Raw genomic sequence first — 26,828 nt, forward strand, 5'->3', positions numbered from 1 at the left:
GATGTCAATTAGAATCGATGACAGATTCGAATACACGGAATCGAAACTCAATTATAAGCTTAAAAATATAAATACACTATGAGATCTCTTTTACCAGTGGCAAAATATAGTAGTAGATTTTTACCCTTTTAAACTGGTACAAAAAAGGTGTCAGTTTTGTACCAGTTTAAAAGGGTAAAAACCTACTACAATATAAATACACCGCACAAGAATACTTTATAAATAACGGAAACCAGGATATGCCCAAAAAGATACTTGGGTACATTGGCCGATGTACTAAATATTTCTTCTTATTTTAAACTTGACAAAAAAAAACACTAATTATATGAATTTATAAATTGAACAATTTTTAAATAACAGATGCACATTGCCTAAATTCATTACAATTTTTGTATATCTGTAATTTAATTGTAGCAATAAAAATCCTGAATTTTCTCTTCAACATAAAAAAATTCTAAAATAAAAATTATTTCGCAAACCACGAATATTCATTTTTGGATCAATATAACGGAACAAAAATGTTTGTTTTAGTTTTAAAAACATTATATAACAACATTTACACAACAGCAACGCATTTCACGAGTGCAAATGAACAACAGCGCTAAGCAATATCTCATAGCCCTAATCAACGCGTGCCTGCTGTTAGCAGCAGCAGTAGCAGCCAATTCGGAATCGATTAATCATCGATTTAGCGACGCAAACCTCGAATCTCCACCCACCCCCCCAGCTTTCCATTCATCGAACATCGCGTGAAACGCAGCGGCGATTCCTTTGTCGCTCGATTCACGTGGGATTCGAATCGCGTGCATCACAGAGAGAGAGACACACACAGACAGAGAGAGAGACACACACACAGAGAGAGAAGAGAGCGAGCGAGCGAGCAAAGGAGGTGCAATGAACAAGGCAAAGATCGACTGGCCTGGTGATCCCATACAGGTAACGCTTCTCCTACGCGATGTCGATGAATGGTGGGTGGCAACATCGACCCTCTGTGTGTGTGCGCGTGTGCTTGCTTGCTTGCATATCCCATGCGTGGAAATCTTGACATTGTATTCGCCCATAGAAAATACAACACACATCACACAAAGACAAAGAGTCCCCGTGTAGGCTGTCACAGACTGTCGGGGCAAGTGCTGTCAGCGAGCGGCAATCGGTGGGGGGCAGGTAGCCAGCATCACGCCCGGCCGCCTTTGTCTCCCCAGTGGCGATGATTTTTTACACCCCCACACACTTAATAATTTGAGGCTGAGTGGACCTAAAGATGCGTGTTCGATGTCTCCGTGTGCGCTCGCGTGATGCACGTCCGTACGCGCACATTTTACACGGGATTACAATACACACACTGCGACAAAGACAAAGGTCCCCCGTGTAGCCTCTAACAGACCCGAGGGGCAAGAGGTGGCTGTTAGCCGAGCAGCAGCAGCAGCTATGATAGGCGGGCACAGCGGCACACGCGTGACAGCGGGTCGAGTGGCCAATCACCACCACGCCCGGCCGTCTTTGTCTCTCCCACGCGGCGACGTTTACGCACCGCTCCCACGTGCTCGTTTTGAGGCTGAGTCGACCTAGTGTGGAGGGCCTAGGTCCGGTGAGCGTGGAATGGAACTCGGCTGACCGGGGTTCGTAACGCAGTCAGCGGATGCGCTAACCACGACACTACCGCTCCCCGCACCATAGAATACAACACACACACACACACAGCACACACACAGAGCGCACACACACCACACACACACACAGCACACACACACAGCACACACACAGCACACACACAGAGCGCACACACACCACACACACACACAGCACACACACAGCACATACACACAGCACACACACCACACACACACACAGCACACACACACAGAGCGCACACAGCACACACACACAGCACACACACACACACACAGCACACACACAGCACACACACACAGCACACACACAGCACACACACAGAGCGCACAGACATCACACACACACAGCACACACACAGCACACACACAGAGCGCACACACACCACACACACACACAGCACACACACACAGCACACACACCACACACACACACAGCACACACACACACACAGAGCGCACACACACACACAGCACACACACAGCACACACACAGAGAGCACACACACACAGCACACACACAGAGCACACACACACAGCACACACACAGCACACACACACAGCACACGCACACACAGAGCACACACACACAGCACACACACAGCACACACAGAGCACACACACAGAGCACACACACAGCACACACACACGTACCCACACAGCGCACACACACAGCACACACACACACAGCACACACACATGTACCCACACAGCGCACACACACAGCACACAGCACACACACAGCACACAGCACACACAGCACACACACACGTACCCACACAGCGCACACACACAGCACACACACAGCACACAGAGAGCACACACACACAGCACACACACACAGCACACACACACAGCACACACACACAGCACACACACACAGCACACACACACAGAGCACACACACACATCACACACACACAGCACACACACAGCACACACACAGCACACACAGCACACAGCGCACACACACAGCACACACACACAGCACACAGAGAGCACACACACACATCACACGCAGCACACACACGCAGCACACACACAGCACACACACAACACACACACACACAGCGCACACACAGCACACACACACAGCACACACACACGTACCCACACAGATGCTATATTCAGAGATACATACTTCACAACGTGCTAAAATCTGTACAAATACGATGTCCAAGCTTGTCGTCGTGTGTACATGACCGTCGTTCATTCATTCATTCAGCCATACGTTTGTAATGATGATGATGATACTGTCTGTATATGAATACATAGTACGTACGTATGGATTACGTTGTACAGATGAATGTGTCCTGTAAAGAAGCCATTTAATGCATCTGTTGTAATATACACACACACACGTACACAGACAAAGATCCCCCGTGTAGCCTGTCACAGACGATAGGGGCAAGTGTTTTTTTGCGAGCAGCACCTATTAAGGCCGGCACACGCGGGGGTGGGTGGCCAAACACCACGCCCGGCCGCCTTTGTCTCCCTACAGTGGCGATGTTTACACACCCATTTGATGGCCGAGTCGACCTAGGGGAGGCCCGGCCACCACATATAATCGTCACATTCACGCATAAGCTCACACGCGGCAAGCGTTACGTGCGTCGATCAATTGACGCACGCGCGCAAGAACACGCCCCCATGTGTTGTTCACACGATGATGATGGTGATGATGGTGTGTGTTGTGTGTGTTGTCACACAATGATGATGATGGTGATGATGGTGTGTGTTGTGTGTGTTGTCACACAATGATGATGATAGTGGTGTGTGTGTGTTGTTCACACACAATGATGGTGATGATGGTGATTATGGTGTGTGTGTGTTGTTCACACACACACACAATGATCATGATGGTGGTGTGTGTTGTCACACACACAATGATGATGGTGGTGTGTGTGTTGTTCACACACACACAATGATGATGGTGGTGTGTGTGTGTGTTGTTCACACACACACACAATGATGATGGTGGTGTGTGTGTTATTCACACACACACACAATGATGATGGTGGTGTGTGTGTTGTTCACACACACACAATGATGATGGTGGTGTGTGTGTGTGTTGTTCACACACACACACAATGATGATGGTGGTGTGTGTGTTGTTCACACACACACACACACAATGATGATGATGTGAGTGTGTGTTGTTCACACACACACAATGATGATGATGGTGTGTGTGTTGTTCACACACACACAAAATGATGATGATGGTGTGTGTGTGTTGTTCACACACAATGATGATGATGGTGTGTGTGTGTGTTGTTCACACACACACACAATGATGATGATGGTGTGAGTGTGTGTGTTGTTCACACACACACACACAATGATGATGGTGGTGGTGTGTGTGTGTGTTGTCACACACACACACACACAATAATGATGATGGTGTGAGTGTGTGTGTGGTTCACACACACACACAATGATGATGATGGTGTGTGTGTGTGTTGTTCACACACACACACACAATGATGATGATGGTGTGTGCGCTGTTCACACACACACACAATGATGATGGTGTTGTGTGTGGTGTGTGCTGTTCACACACACACACAATGATGATAATGGTGTGTGTGTGTTGATCACACACACAATGATGATAATGGTGTGTGTGTGTGTTGATCACACACACAATGATGATGGTGATGATGGTGTGTGTGTGTGTGTTTACATACACAGAATGATGATGGTGTGTGTGTGTGTCTGTTGTCACACACACACACAATGATGATGATGGTGTGTGTGTGTGTGTCTGTTGTCACACACACACACAATGATGATAATGGTGTGTGTATGTGTGTTGTTCACACACACACAATGATGATGATGATGGTGTGTGTGTGAACAACACATGAACAGCGAGGGCTACGTTCACACAATCGGGGGGCAACTGTTGTTTGTGAGCAGCATGTACACACACACGCATGTACACACAAAGATCCCCCGTATAGCCTGAACAGACTGTAGGGGCAAGTGCTGTTAGCGAGCACCTATGAAGGCCGGAACGGTACACGAGGGGGTGGGTGGCCAGCACCACGCCCGACCGCCTTTGTCTCCCTAGTGGCGATGTTTACACACCGCACCAGGTACTCATTTAAGGCTGAGTCGACCTAGGGGAGGCCCAGGACCGGTTCAGATAATCGTCACTGGTGTTAGCCGTGAGCGGGAATCGAACCCGGGTCGCCAGGTTCATAGCGCAGCGCGCTAACCGCTACACTACCGCATGTACACACACACATGTACAACAACAACAACAACCGCCATTCGCCACTAAGTGGCGGTGACGTCACCACGATGCTTGTGCCAGGCCAAGTGCACCTTGAGGCCACGTGAAGTGTCGAAAGCCCGCTGGCAGGAGGTCACGGGGCAGACCCAGGTGCCACTGGTCGACTGACCGAGATGACCGAGATGACTGGCTGATGCACCACCTGTGCCCCCTACTGTGCCAACTTGCTGTGCTTTAGCCACCCGGCGCTCCGCTCGTTGTTGTGAGCGTCGCTCCTCCGCCCTCCGTTGTTGTTGGAGGGCGACTGCCTCCAACTGCCCAGTAGCGTCCTTCACGAGCCTCCTCCACTGAGGCCGATCTTGACACCGCTGGTACCAGTCATCGGCAAGTCCACTCAGCTCCACGTCCTCCTGTACCACATCACTCCATCTCTTCTCCAGCCCGTGCCGCGCCCGTCTAGCCCCCTCGATCCGGCCGAACAAAAGCTGTTTAGGCATGCGGTGGCTGGGCATGCGGGCTACATGACCCAGCCAACGCAGCCTTGCCTGCCGGAGGGGCTCACTGATGGGACTTTGCCCAGATCTTTCAAGGATTTGTGAGCTCCTCACACAATCCAGCCTGGTTAAACCCAGGATGGATCGTAGGCAGGCCAGCCTAAATGTTTCCAACCGGCGAAGATGCTCCACCAGGGGGGTCCACGTCTCGCAAGCGTAGAGAAGGGAGGGAATGACCGTGGCCGAGAAGACCTGAAGCTTCGTGCGGAGCGACAGACCAGGTAGCTTCCACACAGCGTTACGCAACCGATGAAAAGATATTGCCGCTCGACTGATTCGGAGTGAGACCTCTGCTGATAGACTGGAGCCGGTCATAAGCACACTGCCCAGGTATGGGAAACTCTCCACTCTCTCCACAACTGCCCCATCACCAATTGGGAGTTGTGGGGGTGGAGTGTCCGATGGTACAAAATACCCAGGCAGGTGCTTGGTTTTGGTGGGGCTGATGGTAAGGCCCCACCTCTTAGTGGCACGCTCCAGTCTCAGCAGCAGCGCCTCCAACTCCTCTTCTGAATGAGCAGCTATTACCAAATCATCGGCATACATAACGTGGTTGACCAATAGGGAGCCATCCCTTGATCGCACCCGGGCGTCGATCAGCCTCCCATTATATCTGTACCAAACGGAAATTCCCCCGGTACAGCTATTGAAGGCTTCACGAACTACGCGGTCAAAATAGATGTTAAATAATGTGGGAGCCAGAGGACATCCCTGTCGCACCCCAAGGTGTACAGGGAAAGGCTCCGACTCCCGGCCACGTAGTTTTACCCGGGCCCGCTCACCATCATGAAGGTCCTTAATGATCGTGAGCAGAGGGTCAGGGACTCCGAAAGCACGAAGAACAACCCAGAGTCCAGTCCTACTGATGGTATCATAGGCCTTGACCAGGTCAATAAAGCAGAGATGTAGGTCTTGTTGAAATTCCCTACACCTCTGCTGTAGCAGACGGACAGAAAATATGGCATCTGTGCAGGACCGCCCTTTCCTGAAACCGCATTGGGGCTCCGCAAGCCTCTCCTCAGCGTGCCTAGCAAGGCGATGTTGAATAATCCTTGCCAGGACCTTTCCCGGCACACTGAGGAGTGAGATGCCCCTGTAGTTGTTACAGTCTGTGCGGTCCGCCTTCTTAAAGAGGAGGACCACCAGGGCATCCTTCCAATCCTGCGGAACCTGTCCATTGGTCCAGACTGTTATTATGATGTCATATAGGGCAGTATGTGCATAAACGCCACCCTCCCTCAGCATTTCGCTTGGGAGATCATCTCTGCACGGTGCCTTTCCTGGTCTCAGACTCCAGATCGCCTTCAGTACTTTCTCAACTAATGGCACCTCAGCCAGCCACTCCCAGCGGTTGAGTTTCTTCCAATATTTCAGGCACCGCAGCCTCAGCAGGGTTATCCCCACTTTGTGGCATGATGTGTTCCTGGATGAGGGATTTCCCCTCCCCCAGGACCTCACAGAAATGCTCAGCAAATCTGCAAACCTGTTCCTGGGGGTCAGAGATTGGATCACCGTTTTCCCCCTAATGATGGTAATAGGTGTGGCGCTGCAGGTTACTTTTTTGAAGAGTTAAATAGTGATTTGTGATCGCGGGCCACTGAGGCAGACTCCATCTTCTCAGCAACCCGCGACCACCACCCATCCTTACAGCGCCTTACGGCTCTCCGAACCTCCGAGCGAAGGCTGCGGTAAGCCTCCTCATTCTCTGACGTGGGATGCTGTAGCCGATGAGAGTGGGCCTGTCGCTTTTTCTTAACTATCCTGAACACCTCTGTCAGCCAGGGTCTCTGGGGAGGTCTGGACCGCGTACCCAAATCAGCCATTGCAGCTGCATGAGTCACAGTCCTAAACCTCACCCATTTACCCTCGACATCAGGTGGAGTGGGGGACGATGCCAACCCCAGCCGCAAGCGATGATGAAATTCTCGCTTGCAACTTTCATCAGCTAACTGAGACCAGGCCACTTTAGGTTGGAATGGGGTCCCGGGTCTACACCCACCACCGGAGTGGAAGAATGGCAGGCGCATCTTACAGATGACTAGTCGATGGTCAGAGTGCAGATCAGCTCCACGGTAGGTCCTGGTGTCACACATGCTGCCCGGTCCGGAGCACGGGGGTGGGAACGTCACAACAACAAACACAGGACACAAACACGATAGGGGAGTGAAAAGTCGAGGAAAATGTCAACAATTCACTTAAATGTACATGGAAATTAAACTAAAATATTTAAACAAAAACATCTTACCAGAAGCGACCTGGCCACACCCTACAAATGACAGCTCAACGAATTGTTTTTTTTTTTCGATTTAAAGCTTTCGTGACTGCAGGGATTCATCTTCTTGGTTCTTTCGGTAAATTCACGTAGAATGGAAATAATAAAATAATAAAAATAAAACATAATAAAATACAATTCTCACGACGTTTCGGCCACAACGCAAGCAGCCGTCCTCGGGTGGAGAACAGGTCTGTCGTGAAAATTATTTTATTATGTTTTATTTTTATTATTTTATTATTTCCATTCTACGTGACTTTACCGAAAGAACCAAGAAGATGAATTGTTTTTTATCACGCCGACATTAATAGCAGCGAAGTGATTTAAGTAATATCGCCATCCGGCTGTCAATCCACGTGTCCATCCATCACACGCGTTCACTACGAATTCACTCATACACACAACAGACAAAGGGCTCCCCCGTCCCTGTATAACCTCAACAGACTGTTGGGGCAAGTGCTGTTAGCGAGCAGCACCTCTGAAGGCCGGGCACTGTGGCACACGAGGGGGTGGGTGGGTGGGTGGGCCAGCACCACCACGCCCGGCCGCCTTTGTCTCCCCTCGTTTGAGGCTGAGTCGACCTAGGGGAGGCCCATGACCGTTTCAGATAATCGCACACGGGCGTTGGCCGTGAACGGGAATCGAACTCGTGCGGCCGGGTTTGGGTTTCGCGCAGCGCGCTAACCACTACGCCACCATACTAATAGGGGTTTTCCCCTTTTTTTTCTGGCAACAAAACTGACACATTTTGCAAGGGATCATGCTTACATTAACCACAATACTTGCAGTCAAATGCCAACAAAAAAAAACAATACTCTGATAATTTATGCATTGTCTTTGAAACTGGTGTGGACCAATCAGTTTCAAAGACAAAGCATAAATGATCAGAGTATTATTCTTAGGTTTTTTCGGTAAACGGAGTGGTAGCTCCTGCAATATCTCATTTACTTGCAACAGCTGTCGTGGCTGTGACGGTACCACCTGAAGACGGAAGCTTGTGTTGCCTCCGAAACGTCGTGATTTTTATTTTATTTTACTTTTTAATGTTTTTACCTACCTGGTGACTTTACCGAAAAAACCCAAGAATATGAATCATTGCAGTCACGAAAGCTTCAAATCTAGTATCAGAGTATTGTTTTTTGTTTGCATTTGACTGCAAGTATTGTGGTTAATGTAAGCATGATCCCTTGCAAAAAGGTGTCAGTTTTGTTGCCAGAAAAAAATTGGGGAAAACCCCCTATTTAGTACACTACGCTACCGCTCCTCCACAAGGCGCACGCGCGCGCTTATTCATTCACCAACCTGCCCATTCATCGCTTCATTCACCCGCCCCCCTCAATGCCGCCGATTATTCATTCACAGGCGCGCCGCGCGTTCATTCGTACGCGCACGCGTCGTGATGTAACGCCGCTTTCGTTCGCTGAATAACGAACGATTCCATCGTTCCCGACCGAGCATCCGTCGGCTCATTCGTCTACCGATCGCTCGTACCTCCAACGCATCCTTCCGGGCCATTTCATTCATTTCGTGAGGTCATTCATCCAGCGAGTAATTCATTCCCAATCAACCCCAAGCACACCAACCACCACCCGTATATTCATTCATTCATTCGGTCATTTCATTCAAATGTGTACCGATCGCCTAGGCCGTCGACGCGACAATTCGCGCGAGCACGTTGATCCTTCCTTCATTCATTCATTCGTCCTTCACGCCTTCATCATATTCACCCGCCAGTTAATTAATTTCGCACTCCGCTCAACGCGATCAGCGAACGCGACGACGTGCGGATGCGACCGATCAAAATGTAATCGATCCATCAATTAATAGCTCCGTTGGTTAATTGATTGATTTGAGTACAGTGCAGCGCTGTAATATCCGTGCACACCGCCGTGGTGGTGATGATGAAGGCGGTGAAGGTGGTGGTGATGGTGATGGTGTTGATTAAGGTGTTGATGATGGTGTTGATGGTGGTGTTGCTGATGATGGTGTTGATGATGGTGTTGATGGTGGTGTTGGTGGTGTTGGTGGTGGTGATGAATGTGTTGATGATGGTGATGGTGGTGATGATGATGGTGTTGATGGTGGTGGTGATGGTGTTGATTAAGGTGATGATGGTGGTGATGGTGGTGATGATGATGGTGGTGTGAATGATGATGGTGGTGATGGATGATGGTGGTGATGATGATGGTGGTGATGATGATGGTGGTGATGATGATGGTGGTGATGATGATGGTGTTGATGGTGGTGGTGATGGTGGTGGTGATGGTGTTGATTAAGGTGATGATGGTGGTGATGGTGGTGATGATGATGGTGGTGTGAATGATGATGATGGTGGTGATGATGGTGATGATGATGATGGTGGTGGTGGTGATGATGGTGGTGATGATGATGATGGTGGTGATGATGATGGTGGTGATGATGGTGATGATGGTGATGATGATGGTGGTGATGATGATGGTGGTGATGATGATGGTGTTGATGAAGGTGGTGATGGTGATGTTGGTGGTGATGGTGGTAGTTGTTTTGGGTCTTGCACGAAGTAATTGGACTGTGATGATGATGATGGCGGTAATGACTGTACTGTAAGGGGTTTGTTGAATGATGATGGTGGTGGTGGTGATGTTAAAATAAGGATGATGATGAGTCTACTGATGCCTGCACGGCAGTGGGTTGCGGTGATGATGGTGGTGGTAGTCGTGATGATGGTGGTGGTAGTGGTAATGGTTATATAATGATGATGTTGGTGATTATGACGATGATTATATCATAGTGACAGTGATGATAACACTGGTGGTGGTGGTGGTAAGTAGCGTTAGAATGACGATGGTGATGATGATGATGATGGTTCGGATGAATGTACATCGGTGGGTAGTCATAGTGAGGGTGATGATGGTGGTGGTGATGATGGTCATATAATAATAATTATGATGGTGGTGATCATGACGATGATTATTTAATCGTGATCGTGATGATAACACTGGTGGTGATGGTAAGTGGTGTTCGATTGACGATGGTGATGATGATGGTTCGGATGAATGTACATCGGTGGGCAATGATAGTGGTGATGATGGTGATGATGATGATGATGGTTCGGATGAATCTACATCGGTGGGCAATGATAGTGGTGATGATGGTGGTGATGATGATGCTACGGATGAATGTACATCGGTGGGCAGTGATAGTTAGTGGTGATGATGGTGGTGATGATGATGATGGTTCGGATGAATGTACATCGGATGGGCAGTGATAGTGGTGATGATGGTGGTGATGATGATAGTTCGGATGAATGTACATCGGTGGGCAGTGATGATGGTGGTGATGATGGTGAGATAATGATGATGTTGGTGATCATGACGATGATTATTTAATAGCGACAGTGATGGTGATTCTGCTGCTGCTGGCGGTAGTGGTGTTAAAATGACGATGGTGATGGTGGTAATGATGGTGGTGATGGTGTTGATGATGATGGTGTTGATGAAGATGGTGATGGTGTTAATGAAGATGGTGGTGGTGATGGTGATGATGGTGATGATGCTGCTGCTGGCGGTGGTGTTGTTAGAATGACGATGGTGATGGTGGTGATGATGGTGATGGTGTTGATGAAGATGAGGATGATGGTGGTGATGATGGTGTTGATGATGGGGATGGTGGTGATGATGGTGGTGATGGTGGTGGTGCTGGCGGTGGTGTTGTTAGAATGACGCTGGTGATGGTGGTGTTGATGAAGATGGTGATGGTGGTGATGATGATGGTGGTGGTGATGGTGATGATGGTGATTCATTTTCCAGCGTATGTTATTTTGTTTGACCGGGGCACATTTTCCCGAGTGACCCTCCCTCCCCCCACCGCCGCCACCGCCCGGCTCACCGAAATGACAAAAGCCGAAACGAGCGCGAATCGGGACGAGGAGAAAACGATGACGCTCGCGATGCTGACAGTTACAGACGAGTGAGTCACGGTGATGGTGGTGGTGGTGATGTCATCGTGGTGGGGAGGGGGGTGATGTTGTTACCGTGACGACGACGATGATCGTGTTAATGATGGTGATGGTGTTGATGAAGATGGTGATGAAGGTGATGATTGTGTTAATGATGATTGTGTTGATGATGATGGTGGTGATGATGATGGTGGTGATGATGATGGTGGTGATGATGATGGTGGTGGTGGTGATGATGATGGTGGTGGTGGTGGTGATGATGATGGTGGTGATGATGATGATGGTGGTGATGATAATGGTGGTGGTGGTGATGATGGTGGTGATGATGATGGTGGTGGTGATGATGGTGGTGTTGATGAAGATGGTGATGAAGGTGATGATTGTGTTGATGATGATGGTGGTGATGATGATGGTGGTGGTGATGATGATGATGATGTTGATGATGTTGATGGTGGTGATGATGATGGTGGTGATGATGATGGTGGTGAAGTATGGAAATTGACGGCAGGAACTTCTTGACGGGAACACACTTTTATTAAATCTTTACGTATCAAAATACAACGTGTAGTCTCCTTTCTTCCGACTTCACACTCCACTACTCTCGTGTAAACTTTAGGCCTCTGGCTACACACGATACCCTTCACTCGTGTAGACCCTACGCCTCTGGCTACACAATACACTCGACTCGTGTAGACCCTATGTCCCTGGCTACACAATACACTCGACTCGTGTAGACCCTATGTCCCTGGCTACACAATACACTGCATTCGGCTCGTGTAGACCTTACGCCTATGGCTACACACACTACACTCGCCTCTGGGTTACACAGAGTCCCGGTCCCGTTAGGACAGCGGGACTAGGTACCGCAGGGCCCTAGGTCTTCATCCCCGTCTTCATTCTTCGCTGGTTACACACTGCCCTCACGCCTGTGTGCATCCCCTTTTATAGCCCCTGCTCACGAGAGGCGGAGCTGATGCGTACTTCAACGTGAGCATCGCTCCTTAATGAACCAATCACGACGCACTCTCTCTACGATCCGTTTTCCCCAGCGCGTGTTAACACTCCTCCACCAATCACACCGCGCTGCCACCCGATCACTCCCTCTCAGCACGTCACCCGTCCACAGCCAATCAGTACCCCGTAACCCACGACCCCGCGCTGACCCCTGATCCTCCACCGTCAGCGCACGTCACCACCTACACAGCCAATCATTACGCGCTGGCATACGATCTCTAATCCCAGCGCGTATCACCTCTACATCACCCCCTCCCACATAGCTTGCAGCCGGCCCGGCTGTTAACCAACAACACAACCTAACGTCAATGCAGTAACAAAGAAACTCCACCTCTCAGTGTGCCCCGTAACGCAACAACAACAACACAACACAACACTTAAATATGAAGCAATATACAGCCCGACGAACAACACAATAAAAGCGAACACCGGAAAACGAACACAATAAAAGCGAACACCGGAAACCGAACGCGCCAAGTGTCTCTGTGACTAAACGCAGTGCCGAGGCGCTCCGGCTGCCTCGACTCCTCACGTGGCAGGTCACACAAAGTAGCGCGACCTAGCGCGAGTCCGTCTGGCCGGTCCGTCGTATGGGACGGGACGTTGGCGACCGTCCGGTGGCTCCGGCCGCTCAAGATCCGGCCGCCGGTGGTCGGCAGCTGTCAGTTCCGAGACACCTGGGAGCGGATCAGGCGGAGACATGTGAGGAGCAGGCAAAGACAATTCCCCCTCAGGGTCGCTGGTCACGTCACATGCTCGGCCCTCATGACACAAGGGGAGGCCATACGGAGGCGAGAACGGTTTCAGTCGGGAGGGGTGGACGTACCAACGGCGTTTTCCCCATTTTATCTGAACGCACTGGGGGCGTGCAACCCGCACGACCTCCACGGGTCCCCGCCACGGCTTCAACAATTTAGGCGACGTAGCCAAAGGTGCCTGCGGGCAATGCAGCCAGGCCCTGTCACCTGGTTCCCAATTGTGCACGGACACCTTCCGTGCCCGCAACCGCTCGTTTGCAATTTGGCGAGCCCGTGAATTAAGCCGTGCGGCCTCCCTTGCCTCTGTCAGCTTATGAATATTAAATTTAATATGCTCTGCCAATTTCGAATTTGCTCGTGGTGCGGACAGACCCAGCTGCGTTTCCATGGGCGGGTCGGCTTCCCGACCGTACATCAGATAAAACGGGGAAAATCCCGTAGCTGCATGGGGGGCCATTCTATACGCGGCGAGGACCCCAGGGACCTGCAGGTCCCAATCAACATGCGCCTCACACACCTGCTGGCACAACATAGAAGTCAATGTCCTGTTAAGCCTCTCCACCATCCCGTCCGTCTGCGGGTGGTACGGGGAGGTACGCACCTTCTTGGTACCCAACAGGTCGCACACCTCTTGCAGTAATTTACTCGAAAAATTCTTCCCTTGGTCAGTCAGCAAGCGTTCGGGAGCCCCCTTGTCCAGGACGTAGCCCTGGACAAAGGCGTCCGTCACAGCCGCCGCCGACTGGTTGGCGAGTGGCCACGCCATAGGCCACCGGGTAAAATATTCGACCCCCACCAACAGGTACTTATTACCCCTAGGCGTGACCGGAAAAGGCCCCAGAATGTCGAGTGCAACGAGCTCGTTAGTGCGCGAGACCTGGATGGATTGCAGCGGTGGATTAGCTGGCACAGGCGGTGGTTTCCGTCTGGCGCACTCAACACAACCCTTCAGAATGTTCACCACGTCACCCCCCATTCCCGGCCAATAATAGTCACGCTGAAGCAGGGCAAGCGTTTTGTTAACTCCCAAATGCAAGAGGCGTTCGTGTGCGGCCAAGACAACCTTCCCCCTCACAGCAGCAGGCACCACAATCGCATGCCGCCGGGACAAACTGTCCCATCTCATCAATAGGCCTTGCTTAAGCTCGTAGGAGCCAGTTCGGTCGTGGTTACCTTCGGAACCCCCCGTCTTGCGGCGCAATGCCAGCAGGGAGCTGTCCGCCATTTGGAGACGGCCCCACTCAATCAATGACATTGAGAGCAGCGAGTCCTGACCCCCAGGGGTAGCGGGACCATCCCCAATTGGTGTGCTCGCGGCCGCAACCAACGCCTCCCTACCTTCCGTAACCGGCGGTTTACAGCGCGCCGATCCCGATAAGCACGCACATTTGTGACAAGGCAACAACCGCGACAGGGCATCGGCATTTGTGTGTCGCAAGCCTTTACGGTACGTAGTCGTGAACTGATAGTCCTGGAGGACTTCCAACCACCGCGACAATTGGCCCGAGGGCTGGGCGACCCGCAATGAATACTGGAGCGCCGCGTGGTCCGTCCGGACCGTGAAATGACGACCATAGAGATATGGCCTGAATTGTTGTACAAAAAAAACAATGGCAAGCAGTTCGCGACGGGTGACGCAGTAGCGCTGCTCTGCTGGCGACAACACCCTGCTACCATAGGCGACCACTCGTTCGACCCCTCCAACGACTTGGGACAGCACTCCCCCAATGCCCGTGTTGCTAGCGTCCGTGTCTAGCAAGAAGGGACTCGCGAAGTCCGGATAGCGCAAGGGTGGGGCCCTAACCAAGGCGTCCCGGAGGGAGCAGAATGCAGCCTCCTCCTCCGGTCCCCATCGGAACTTCACTCCTTTCGCCGTTAGAGCGTGCAAGGGTTTTGCAATGGTGGCAAAGTGCTCAACGAATCGGCGATAATACGAAGCAAAACCGATGAAACTGCGTACGTCTGACACTGACGTGGGCGTTGGCCACGAACTGACACAGTCCGTCTTCGCAGGATCGGTAGAAATCCCCGAAGAGTCGACAATGTGACCCAAGTACCTCACGGATTTACGAAAAAGGTGGCATTTGGCCGGTTTAAACTTTAATTTAGCCGATCGCATTCGCAAGAACACCCCCCTCAATCGCTGGAGGTGTTCTTCAAACGTTTTACCGAAAACAATGACATCGTCAAGGTAAATGAGGCACGTATCCCACTGCAAGCCCGACAAAACCAATTCCATAAGACGCTGAAACGTCGCCGGAGAGGAGTGAAGTCCCATGGGTAACCGGTTAAACTGAAACAGGCCCCCTGGAGTCCGAAATGCGGTCTTAGGCTTAGACTCTTCGTCGAGTGGCAACTGCCAGAATCCGGATAATAAATCAAGAGTCGAAAAGTATCGCGCACCAGACAATGCGTCGAGAGACTCGTCCATCCTGGGGAGCGGATACGCGTCGGCCACAGAGATCTTATTCAGGCGACGGAAATCGACGCAAAATCGCAGGGACCCGTCCTGCTTTTTAACGAGCACAATAGGCGCTCCCCAAGGACTGGAGGAAGGCGAAATAATGTCGGCTTCTAGCATATCGTTAACTGCCGACTGAACATGTTCCTTCTCAGCAGGACTCAGTCGGAAGGGATTTTGCCTGACCGGTGCCGCATCGCCCGTTTCAATGTGGTGGCGTAGCAGGTCCGTGCACCCAATGTCATACTTATGTTTACTGAAGACATCCGAAAATTCAATGAGCAACCCGCGCAGCGCACCCAACTGTACCGCTGATAAATCGTCAGAGTCCGCGCACAGCGAATCAACCCAATCGAGGTCCTCCTTCAATGTAACGTTTTTCGTGGGACTCGGATCCGCCTGCGCAACCAGCCTCTCCTCCGCAGGGACCCGCGCCGCGTGAGCTAGCACGGTGCCCTGCTGAATGACGGCCGGCCGCGCCCCAGCGTTTAAAACCATCACAAACGGATCCCTGTCAGCCCCCACCAAAGTGTGAGCCACCGACAAATCGAGACCTCCAACAGCCCTATTAGAAGGACCCAAAAGCATGCCCTGTTCCGAGGCCTCCTTCACCCATGGCTTCCGCAACCGGAGGGGAATTAACATTTGTGAACCCGGGGGAACGTGCACGGTCTGTGTCGCTAACGCCTGTATGGTAGCGCACGCCGTCCGAATTTCATTAGGGCTCGTCAAAAATGAAATACGGCGACCCGATGGTAGTTCAATGCAACGCTGATCAATGAGAATTTTGATGGGCATTTTTGCCAAAAAATCAGTGCCCAATAGACAAGGGACCGCCAGGGAGGACGAAACAAAAACGGGTCCCGACAATTTGATATCACCAATGCAAATGGATGCCCTAATCTGACCGATAATGCCCAACGATCCCCCGTTAGCGGCGTAAAATGGCACATCCACCGGAAGAAGCGGACGACATTGTACAGGGAGAATATTATAAATGAGATCCGATATAATAGTCGCCGATGCCCCCGTGTCCACTAACACCCTGACCTCGACCCCATCAATAGATCCGGTAACTACGGATGAACCCGCTGAGGCAGCCACTATTCTGTGCCCCAACTCCGACCATTTAATGTCTCCCCGGTCCCGGCCGAATCGCCCTCTCTGAACCGAATCCCCGAACTCTACTCGGCTCTCCCCCGCCGCAACGCGACGACCCATATGTGCCGAGTATGCGGGCCGAGCATGTGAGGTGCCGCGACTTGCCGGGGTTTGCAGGGACGACTTGGGGCCTTGGTCGTCGTCCAGCCGAGGTCCCATGGCGCGCTGACGTGGGGCGCGGCAACCGGAGGCCACGTGGCCCCGGAGGCCGCAGTTATAGCAGGTGATGACAGTCGTCGGAGATCTCGGTTGCTCCAGCTTGCGGGCCGCTCGCAGAGGCGAACGACCCCCCGATCTCCAGTCCCCCGGTCGTCCCGCGATGAACGCCTCCTCTCGTGGGCTGACGACTTGGGGCACGGTGACAACTGGGCCCGGAGTTGAGGCCACGGCAGCGTTGCAGACGACTCCCTGTTTACGTTGAAGGACCTCGTGCGCTTGTATGCTTGTGGCGACCCATAAGGATGAAATATCGGTCTCATCGGCCGTGTTGATGGGGACCCCCAGGTCCTGCGCCAACTTGAGCAGCTGCTCCAAAACCATGGCATCTTGGCCCTCCTCGTCCATACGAGGGAACGCGGCGTCGGCGAGAGCAAGCAACGCCGTGCGGTAGGCGAGCACGGTCTCCGTGTCCGCCTTCCGTCTTGCATAAAAATGATGGCGGCACGCGGAGGGAGGACCATAGACCTTGGCCATGAGAGCCAGCGCATCTTTGAGCGTGGAGCGGTCCGACCTGCGTGCGGACGTGAAGGCCGCGAGCGCGTTGTCATCCAGCATGGCAGGCAGTGCCCGCAGTGCCGTAGCGTCGGACCAGGCGGACATCTCCTGATGCGCCAAAAATCTGCGCTAAAATTGGCTCCAATCCCCGCCTTCCGCCTTGAAGGCTGACAACGTGGGAAGGCGCTGCTGAAAAATGAAGTCGTCCTCCTCCTCGTGCTTCCTCTCTGCCGCCCCGCCGGTGTGTAAGATGGCGGCCCCATCGGCGGGTGTGTGATGGCGGTCCGCCGCGCGCGTTGGTGACGTCAGCGGGCGCGCATGGAGAACCGCTGCCACGTGGTGATGGCCGTTCCCGCCAAAAGTCGGTGCAGATGAAATGGCGGCCATCGCCAAATCGTTTTGGCGGGAATCTGCAGGGCGACCCTGCAGAACGTCGGCCGCCGTTCCCGCTCCTCCCGACGAGCTGATCTCCGCCAAGATGGACGCGGCGGCGAGCAGCAGCTCCGCCAGACGGGAGTGCGCTTCGCGAAGCACGGCGTCAGTCCCCCGTGGCTCGTCCGGCGCCGTCGGCGGATCCTGCCCCGTGGGCAACTTCCTCTTCCTCACCCCCCGATGCCAGTTGACCCGCGTCGTCGAGGTTGTCCCCGTGGTCAATCCCGTGGGTCCGACGGTTCCTCCTTGTATCCATGCTTGGAAGACCGTTTCACTTCTGACGCCAGTTGAAGTATGGGAATTGACGGCAGGAACTTCTTGACGGGAACACACTTTTATTAAATCTTTACGTATCAAAATACAACGTGTAGTCTCCTTTCTTCCGACTTCACACTCCACTACTCTCGTGTAAACTCTAGGCCTCTGGCTACACACGATACCCTTCACTCGTGTAGACCCTACGCCTCTGGCTACACAATACACTCGACTCGTGTAGACCCTATGTCCCTGGCTACACAATACACTCGACTCCTGTAGACCCTATGTCCCTGGCTACACAATACACTGCATTCGGCTCGTGTAGACCTTACGCCTATGGCTACACACACTACACTCGCCTCTGGGTTACACAGAGTCCCGGTCCCGTTAGGACAGCGGGACTAGGTACCGCAGGGCCCTAGGTCTTCATCCCCGTCTTCATTCTTCGCTGGTTACACACTGCCCTCACGCCTGTGTGCATCCCCTTTTATAGCCCCTGCTCACGAGAGGCGGAGCTGATGCGTACTTCAACGTGAGCATCGCTCCTTAATGAACCAATCACGACGCACTCTCTCTACGATCCGTTTTCCCCAGCGCGTGTTAACACTCCTCCACCAATCACACCGCGCTGCCACCCGATCACTCCCTCTCAGCACGTCACCCGTCCACAGCCAATCAGTACCCCGTAACCCACGACCCCGCGCTGACCCCTGATCCTCCACCGTCAGCGCACGTCACCACCTACACAGCCAATCATTACGCGCTGGCATACGATCTCTAATCCCAGCGCGTATCACCTCTACAGTGGTGATGGTGGTGTTGATGATGGTGATGATGATGAAGGTGATGATTGTGTTGATGATGGTGGTGATGATGATAATGGTGATGGTGGTGATGATGATAATGGTGATGGTGGTGATGATGATGATGGTGGTGATGAAGGTGATGATTGTGTTGATGATGTTGATGATAATGGTGATGATGATGTTGATGATGTTGATGGTGATGATGATGATAATGGTGATGATGATGATGAAGGTGGTGAAGGTGGTGATGATGATGTTGATGATGATGATGGTGATGATGTGCCTCCCGTTCCCAGCGCTAGGGGTGAGGATGAGGCCCCGGCGCTAATTCATGGTGATTGGTGGTCGTGACGCGGCACCCGAGGCACTAACAGACCACTTCACCTCGATGGGGCTTTTCGCGTGATGCAGATTTCAAGTGGCCTGCGTTCTCACCAACACGGCACTCGTGCGTGTGCGTGCGTCTCTGCGGTGTGTGCGCGTGTTTCGACCCTACCCCCAGGTCTGTCACTCCGCACGAAGCTTCGGATGTCCTCTCGGCCACGGTCATGCGCCCCCCCCCTCCCTCCCTTCTCTACGCTTGTGGAACGTGGACCCCCCTCCCCCCCCCCCCCTCTGGTGGAACATCTGCGCCGGTTGGAAATATTCGGGCTGGCACGCCTCAGATCCATCCTGGGTTTAACCTTGCAGGCTGGTTCGTGTGAGGAGCTCACAGATCCTTGAAAGATCTGGACACATTCCCATCGGTGAGCTCCTCCGGCGGGCAAGGCTGCGTTGGCTGGTTCGTGTAGCCCGCATGCCAAGCCACCGCATGCCCCCAAGCAGCTTCTGTTTGGCTGCATAGAGGGGGCTAAACGGGCACGACACGGGCTGGAGGATAGATGGAGTGATGCGGTACGGGAGTATGTGGAGCTGAGTCGACTTGCTGATGACCGGTACCAGCGGTGTCAAGATCGGCCTTTGTGGAGGAGGCTCGTGAAGGACGCTGCTACTGGGCAGTTGGAGGCAGTCGCCCTCCAGCAACAACGGAGGGCGGAGGAGCGACGCTCACAACAACGAGCGGATCGCCGGGCTGATAAAATGCAGCAAGTTGGCACAGTAGGTGGCACAGCCGGTGCATCTGCCAGTCATCTCGGTTAGCCAACCCATGGCACCTGCTGGGTCTGTCCCGAGACCTCCTGCCAGAGAGCCTTCGACACTTCACGTGGCCTCAAAGTGCACCTAGCCTGGCACAGGCGTCGTGGTGAAGTCACCATCACTTAGTGGCGAATGGTGGGTTATTGGTGCGTGTGTTACCAGTGACGAAATATCTGAACCGGTCCTGGGCCTCCCCCTAGGTCGACTCAGCCTCAAATGAGTGCCCGGTGCGCTGGGTAAACATCGACACTGGGGAGACAAAGGCGGCCGGGCGTGGTGCTGGCCACCCACCCCCTCGTGTGCCGTGTCGGCCTTTGTCTTGGGCTGTGTGTGTGATGTGTGTTTGTTTATCTGTCTTAGTATTGTACGCCTGAGTTTGTGTGTTTAGCTCTGTGTGTTTATCTGTGTGTGTGTGTATCTGTGTGTGTGTATCTGTGTGTGTGTATCTGTGTGTGTATGTATCTGTGTGTGTATCTGTGTGTGTGTATCTGTGTGTGTGTGTATCTGTGTGTATGTATCTGTGTGTGTATGTATCCTGCCAGCGGGCGTTCGACACTTCACGTGGCCTCAAAGTGCACATGGCCTGGCACAAGCGTCGTGGTGACGTCACCGCCACTTAGTGGCGAATGGCGGTTGTTGTTGTATCTGTGTGTTTATCCGTGTTTGTATTTATCCACGTGTTTATCTCTGTGTGTATCTCTGTGTGTGTATCTCTGTGTTTATCTCTGCGTGTGTTTATGTGTTTACCTGTGATTGTGTGTTTATCCACGTGTTTATTTCTGTGTGTGTATCTCTGTGTGTGTATCTCCGTGTTGATCTCTGCGTGTGTTTATGTGTTTGTGTGTTTATCCACGTGTTTATCTCTGTGTGCTTATCTCTGTGTGCTTATCTGTGTGTGTTGATCTGTGTGTTTGTTTATTTCTACGTGTGTGTTTATCTGAGTGTTTTATCTGTGTGTGTATCTCCGTGTGTATCTCCGTGTGTGTTTGAGTGTGTGTATCTGTGTGTGTTTGAGTGTGTGTATCTGTGTGTGTATCTCCGTGTGTATCTGCGTGTGTGTTTGAGTGTGTGTATCTGCGTGTGTGTTTGAGTGTGTGTATCTGTGTGTTGTGGGGAGCGGTAGTGTAGCGGTTAGCGCGCTGCGCTATGAACCTGGCGACCCGGGTTCGATTCCCGCTCACGGCTAACACCAGTGACGATTATCTGAACCGGTCCTGGGCCTCCCCTAGGTCGACTCAGCCTTAAATGAGTACCTGGTGCGGTGTGTAAACATCGCCACTGGGGAGACAAAGGCGGTCGGGCGTGGTGCTGGCCACCCACCCCCTCGTGTACCGTTCCGGCCTTCATAGGTGCTCGCTAACAGCACTTGCCCCTACAGTCTGTTAAGGCTACACGGGGGATCTTTGTCTTTGTCTTGTATCTCCGTGTGTATCTCCGTGTGTGTTTGAGTGTGTGTATCTGTGTGTGTATCTCCGTGTGTATCTGTGTGTGTTTGAGTGTGTGTATCTGTGTGTGTTTGAGTGTGTGTATCTGTGTGTGTTTGAGTGTGTGTATCTGTGTGTGTTTGAGTGTGTGTATCTGTGTGTGTTTGAGTGTGTGTATCCGTGTGTGTTTGAGTGTGTGTATCTGTGTGTGTTTGAGTGTGTGTATCTGTGTGTGTTTGAGTGTGTGTATCTGTGTGTGTTTGAGTGTGTGTATCTGTGTGTGTTTGAGTGTGTGTATCCGTGTGTGTTTGAGTGTGTGTATCCGTGTGTGTTTGAGTGTGTGTATCCGTGTGTGTTTGAGTGTGTGTATCTGTGTGTGTTTGAGTGTGTGTATCTGTGTGTGTTTGAGTGTGTGTATCTGTGTGTGTTTGAGTGTGTGTATCTGTGTGTGTTTGAGTGTGTGTATCTGTGTGTGTTTGAGTGTGTGTGTATCTGTGTGTGTTTGAGTGTGTGTATCCGTGTGTGTTTGAGTGTGTGAGTGTGTGTGTATCTGTGTGTGTTTGAGTGTGTGTATCTGTGTGTGTATCTCCGTGTGTATCTCCGTGTGTGTTTGAGTGTGTGTATCTGTGTGTGTTTGAGTGTGTGTATCTCCGTGTGTATCTCCGTGTGTGTTTGAGTGTGTGTATCTGTGTGTGTTTGAGTGAGTGTATCTGTGTGTGTTTGAGTGTGTGTATCCGTGTGTGTTTGAGTGTGTGTATCTGTGTGTGTTTGAGTGTGTGTATCTGTGTGTGTGTATCTGTGTGTGTGTTTAGATTTACGGTTCGCACGAATCGATGCCTGCACCGATACACGTGGGCTTGAGCTCGTGACAATGACGCCGGCGCTGATGATGATGGTCGTGGTTCAGAGTGGGCAATACGGACGGTGGGCGGTGTGGATGGCCAGGGTCCTAGTGATGGTGATTTCACCATGACAGTTTTAATGAGAGCGATGATGATGATGGTGGTGGTTGTGGTTCAGAGTGGGCAATACGGACGGTGGGCGGTGTGGATGGCCAGGGTCCTAGTGATGGTGATTTCACCATGACAGTTTTAATGAGAGCGATGATGATGATGGTGGTGGTTGTGGTTCAGAGTGGGCAATACAGGCGGTGGGCGGTGTGGATGGCCAGGGTCCTAGTGATGGTGAATTCACCATGACAGTTTTAATGAGAGCGATGATGATGATGATGATGGTCGTTGTGGTTCAGAGTGGGCAATACGGACGGTGGGCGGTGTGGATGGCCAGGGTCGTAGTGATGGTAATTCACCATGACAGTTTTAATGAGAGCGATGATGATGATGGTGGTGGTTGTGGTTCAGAGTGGGCAATACAGACGGTGGGCGGTGTGGATGGCCAGGGTCCTAGTGATGGTGATTTCACCATGACAGTTTTAATGAGAGCGATGATGATGATCATGGTGTCTTCTTGGTTTTTTCGGTAAAGTCACGTAGAATGGAAATAATAAAATAATAAAAATAAAACATAATAAAATAATCATTCAGACTCTGTCTTCTCGACAGACCTGTTCTTCACCTGAGGACGGCTGCGTTGTGGCCGAAACGTCGTGAGAATTATTTTATGTTTTATTTTTATTATTTTATTATTTCCATTCTACGTGACTTTACCGAAAGAACCAAGAAGATAAATAGACTTTCTAAGAAATGTGTTCTCCTACAACATCAGAGTGCAGCACCACATTAACTACGCACTACAATGACAATAGTTTAAAGCGATTTGAAGCATGTTTTTTTTTGGGGGGGGGGGCAGAGCTTTGTGACGTCATATTTGAGGGGGGGAGGGTCTGACTTTTTGTGACGCTGTGTGACGAAGAGGGGAGGGGTAAAAAATCGTCCAAAATCCCGTGACGTCATTTATGGACGGCCTCTTACGCCGGCGGCGCGCCTCGGGTGATTTCTTTCATCCACGTGGAATGGCGGTAGAGTCAACCTGCAGTACGATTGGACTAGTGGCCACGGGAGGTAATGACAGGGGAGTCAGCCTGCAGTGTGAGTGGACTAGTGGCCACGGGAGGTAATGACAGGGGAGTCAGCCTGCAGTGCGAGTGGACTAGTGGCCACGGGAGGTAATGACAGGGGAGTCAGCCTGCAGTGCGAGTGGACTAGTGGCCACGGGAGGTAATGACAGGGGAGTCAGCCTGCAGTGCGAGTGGACTAGTGGCCACGGGAGGTAATGACAGGGGAGTCAGCCTGCAGTGCGAGTGGACTAGTGGCCACGGGAGGTAATGACAGGGGAGTCAGCCTGCAGTGTGAGTGGACTAGTGGCCACGGGAGGTAATGACAGGGGAGTCAGCCTGCAGTGCGAGTGGACTAGTGGCCACGGGAGGTAATGACAGGGGAGTCAGCCTGCAGTGCGAGTGGACTAGTGGCCACGGGAGGTAATGACAGGGGAGTCAGCCTGCAGTGTGAGTGGACTAGTGGCCACGGGAGGTAATGACAGGGGAGTCAGCCTGCAGTGCGAGTGGACTAGTGGCCACGGGAGGTAATGACAGGGGAGTCAGCCTGCAGTGTGAGTGGACTAGTGGCCACGGGAGGTAATGACAGGGGAGTCAGCCTGCTGTGTGAGTAGACTAGTGGCCACGGGAGGTAATGACAGGGGAGTCAGCCTGCTGTGTGAATGCACTAGTGGCCATGGGAGGTAATGACAGGGCAGGCAGCCTGCAGTGCGTGTGGACTAGTGGCCACGGGAGGTAATGACAGGGGAGTCAGCCTGCAGTGTGAGTGGACTAGTGGCCACGGGAGGTAATGACAGGGGAGTCAGCCTGCTGTGTGAATGCACTAGTGGCCATGGGAGGTAATGACAGGGGAGTCAGCCTGCAGTGCGAGTGGACTAGTGGCCACGGGAGGTAATGACAGGGGAGTCAGCCTGCAGTGCGAGTGGACTAGTGGCCACGGGAGGTAATGACAGGGGAGTCAGCCTGCAGTGTGAGTGGACTAGTGGCCACGGGAGGTAATGACAGGGGAGTCAACCTCCGGTGTGAGTGGACTAGTGGCCACGGGAGGTAATGACAGGGGAGTCAGTCTACGGTGGGAGTGGACTAGTGGCCACGGGAGGTAATGACAGGGGAGTCAGCCTGCAGTGCGAGTGGACTAGTGGCCACGGGAGGTAATGACAGGGGAGTCAGCCTGCAGTGCGAGTGGACTAGTGGCCACGGGAGGTAATGACAGGGGAGTCAGCCTGCAGTGCGAGTGGACTAGTGGCCACGGGAGGTAATGACAGGGGAGTCAGCCTGCAGTGCGAGTGGACTAGTGGCCACGGGAGGTAATGACAGGGGAGTCAGCCTGCAGTGCGAGTGGACTAGTGGCCACGGGAGGTAATGACAGGGGAGTCAGCCTGCAGTGCGAGTGGACTAGTGGCCACGGGAGGTAATGACAGGGGAGTCAGCCTGCAGTGCGAGTGGACTAGTGGCCACGGGAGGTAATGACAGGGGAGTCAACCTCTGGTGTGAGTGGACTAGTGGCCACGGGAGGTAATGACAGGGGAGTCAGCCTGCAGTGTGAGTGGACTAGTGGCCACGGGAGGTAATGACAGGGGAGTCAGCCTGCAGTGCGAGTGGACTAGTGGCCACGGGAGGTAATGACAGGAAAGTCAGCCTGCAGTGTGAGTGGACTAGTGGCCACGGGAGGTAATGACAGGGGAGTCAGCCTGCAGTGCGAGTGGACTAGTGGCCACGGGAGGTAATGACAGGGGAGTCAGCCTCCGGTGTGAGTGGACTAGTGGCCACGGGAGGTAATGACAGGGGAGTCAGCCTGCAGTGTGAGTGGACTAGTGGCCACGGGAGGTGATGACAGGGGAGTCAGCCTGCAGTGTGAGTAGACTAGTGGCCACGGGAGGTAATGACAGGGGAGTCAGCCTGCAGTGCGAGTGGACTAGTGGCCACGGGAGGTAATGACAGGGGAGTCAGCCTGCAGTGTGAGTGGACTAGTTGCAACGGGAGATAATGACAGGGGAGTCAGCCTGCAGTGTGAGTGGACTAGTGGCCACGGGAGATAATGATAGGGGAGTCAGCCTGCAGTGTGAGTGGACTAGTGGCCACGGGAGGTGATGACAGGGGAGTCAGCCTGCAGTGTGAGTGGACTAGTGGCCACGGGAGGTAATGACAGGGGAGTCAGCCTGCAGTGTGAGTGGACTAGTGGCCACGGGAGGTAATGACAGGAGAGTCAGCCTACAGTGCGAGTGGACTAGTGGCCACGGGAGGTAATGACAGGAAAGTCAGCCTGCAGTGTGAGTGGACTAGTGGCCACGGGAGGTACTGACAGGGGAGTCAGCCTGCAGTGTGAGTGGACTAGTGGCCACGGGAGGTAATGACAGGGGAGTCAGCCTGCAGTGTGAGTGGACTAGTGGCCACGGGAGGTAATGACACGGGAGTCAGCCTGCAGTGCGAACGCACTAGTGGCCACGGAAGGTAATGACAGGGGAGTCAGCCTGCGGTGTGAGTGGACTGGTGGCCACGGGAGGTAATGACAGGGGAGTCAGCCTGCAGTGTGAGTGGACTAGTGGCCACGGGAGGTAATGACAGGGGAGTCAGCCTGCAGTGCGATCGCACTAGTGGCCACGGGAGGTAATGACAGCGGAGTCAGCCTGCAGTGCGAGTGGACTAGTGGCCACGGGAGGTAATGACAGGGGAGTCAGCCTGCAGTGTGAGTGGACTAGTGGCCACGGGAGGTAATGACACGGGAGTCAGCCTGCAGTGCGAACGCACTAGTGGCCACGGGAGGTAATGACAGCGGAGTCAGCCTGCAGTGCGAGTGGACTAGTGGCCACGGGAGGTAATGACAGGGGAGTCAGCCTGCAGTGCGAGTGGACTAGTGGCCACGGGAGGTAATGACAGGGGAGTCAATCTGCAGTACGAACACGCTAGTGGCCACGGGAGGTAATGACAGGGGAGTCAGCCTGCAGTACAAGTGGACTAGTGGCCACGGGAGGTAATGACAGGGGAGTCAGCCTGCAGTGTGAAAACAAGCGCGGGAG

At 52.7% G+C, this 26,828-nt stretch overlaps 1 protein-coding gene across 2 annotated transcripts in view; it reads left to right on the plus strand.

Annotated features, from left to right (window-relative positions):
• Window positions 1-798: 798 nt before the first annotated feature.
• Window positions 799-26,828, plus strand: part of LOC133359039 (GTP-binding protein Di-Ras2-like) — a 34,498-nt gene continuing 8,468 nt past the window's right edge. Inside the window, exon 1 of one of the 2 annotated variants that reach the window (XM_061577408.1) lies at window positions 799-936. The gene's annotated coding sequence lies outside the window, so the exon portion shown is untranslated. Of the gene's footprint in view, window positions 937-979; window positions 1,620-26,828 lie in introns of those variants that run through there. The other variant, XM_061577409.1, reaches the window with a different exon arrangement.

This window comes from Lethenteron reissneri, chromosome 64, assembly GCF_015708825.2.
Source record: "Lethenteron reissneri isolate LAM-NWPU_2019-01 chromosome 64, ASM1570882v1, whole genome shotgun sequence".
NCBI classification, from domain to species: Eukaryota; Metazoa; Chordata; class Hyperoartia; order Petromyzontiformes; family Petromyzontidae; genus Lethenteron; species Lethenteron reissneri.